Below are 2,196 nucleotides of genomic sequence, written 5' to 3' on the forward strand. Positions count from 1 at the left end.
AGTTTGGCTATTGTAAATAGAGCTGCAGTGAACATGGCAGTGCAGGTATCCCTTCAATGTGATGGTTTCCATTCCTTAGGATATATGCCCAGTAGTGGAATTGCTGGATCATATAGTAGTTCTATCTGAAGTTGTTTGAGGAACCTCCATAGTGTTTACACTCCCACCAACAGTGTAGAAGAGTTCCCTTTCCCTGCATCCTCACCAGCATTTGTTGTTCTTCATCTTTTTAATAACGATCAGTCTAACTGGGATGAGATGATATCTCAATGTGGTTTTTATTTATTTATTTATTTATTTATTATGAATATTCATGAGATACGAAGCTGACTGTCCCCCCTCCTGGCCATGTTGTGGGGGCCAGATTCATACTTGGGGCATGCCCATTGCCAGAAATTACTTTTGTACACTTTGTCCCCTCCCAATTATCCCCCAGCCTCCCTTCCCTTCCCCCTCTCCCCTCAACTCCAATTTGTAGCCCTAGGAATGTTCCTTCCCTCTGTTGGATCATGGCACGACTGTGGTCTTTCTTTTCTGCCTTCCTTTCTCTCTTAGCTCCCACATATTTTACATTTCTCTGATGACTAATGATGCTGAGCATTTTTTCTTATACCAGTAGACTATTTGTATGTCTTCTTTTGAAAAATGTCTATTCATCTCTTTTGCCCATTTTTTAATTCGATTATTTGTTGTTGGTTTTTTTTTTTACTGTATAGTTGTTTGAGTTCTTTATGTACTCCAGATATTAATCCCTTGTTGGATATATAGTTTGCAAATATTTTCTCCTATTCTGTAGGTTGTCTTTCTGTGCTGTTGATTGTTTCCTTTGCTGTTCAGAAGCTTTTTAATTGATATAATCCCATTTGTTTATTTTTTTCTTTTGTAGCTTGTGCTTTTAGGGTCTTATTCATAAAGTCTTTGCCCAGTCCTACCTCCTGAAGTGTTTCCCCTATGTTTTCCTTTAGTAATTTTATTGGTTTGGGTCTTATATTTAAAGCTTTAACCCATTTTGAGTTGATTTTGGTATATGGTGAGAAGTGCAGGTCCAGTTTCATTCTTCTCCATAATAGAAGTCCAATTTTCCCAGCACCATTTATTGAAGAGGCAGTCTCATCTCCAGTGTGTGCTCTTTTTGCCTTTGTCAAAGATCAGTTAGCTGTAAGTATGTGGGTTGATGCCCGGGTGCTATATTTTTTTACATTTCTAAAGCAATTTGCCTTGTATATTTTTCTGTCCTTTTCTTTAGAAGTTTTAGGTTTTATCTCTTGTTAACAACACATAGCTCGATATAACAGTTCCAATCTGAGAGCATTTATCAATTAATAATTAGTTTATCTCATTTAGATTTCCCATGATTACTGTTACATTTAGATCTATTCCTATATCTTGTATTTTGTGATTTGCCAGTTTCTAGTTTTCTTCCCTTACTTTTCTTGATCTTTGTTAGTTTGTTGAGCTTTGTTAGGTTGACTGAGGTATTTTGTTGTTGTTGTTTTTCTTTTTTCTCATTTTGCTTTATTTTTTCTCTCTATTTAATTCCCAATCCTACTTTCTAACTAAGCTCTGTAAAACCTCCATTTTCTGCTTACAGATTATATCTTGTGCAGATCCCTTTGCTTTTCTGATCACTTTCAGGGCTTAACAAACAGTCTCATTTTAGGTACTGGAAAGACCAGACAAGTCTGTTATGTTTTCAATGTCTCTCTCTTCTTATCATTGGGCCTGACTCATTATTAGAAGCCAGTGGTAGGAAGTGGTGGTAGAGAGGAGAGTATGTGTGAATGACTTCTTTGCTATTTTGTTAACCTTCTTTATGCCTTCTTTCCCTACTTATTTCGCTGCCTTTAGCTCATGTGTGATGGTTGGGGTTTGGAAGAGAGGTTAGGGGCAGAACATATATCTTACAGGACTGGTCTGTCATAATTTGACACCTAATGCCCTCATTGTGTGGCATGTGCCCAAATCCAAACTTTTTCTCCCTTGGGTATTTCCCTTTGTGAACTCTTGGGAAAGCTCATCCCCTTTAGGGATATCCTACTGCCCATTGCTATGTCTGGTCAGCTGACTACTTATCAGTTTCTTCTCATTTTCTGTTTCTGACAGTGATGCTCCATTTTATTTTCTTAGCAGAGGAGTTCTTGTGGCAGCAATACCTCTTGGTATAGCCAAAGGACTCTGTAAAAGTACAGGCAGTTT

This window comes from Cynocephalus volans, chromosome X (assembly GCF_027409185.1).
Source record: "Cynocephalus volans isolate mCynVol1 chromosome X, mCynVol1.pri, whole genome shotgun sequence".
Classification (NCBI taxonomy): domain Eukaryota; kingdom Metazoa; phylum Chordata; class Mammalia; order Dermoptera; family Cynocephalidae; genus Cynocephalus; species Cynocephalus volans.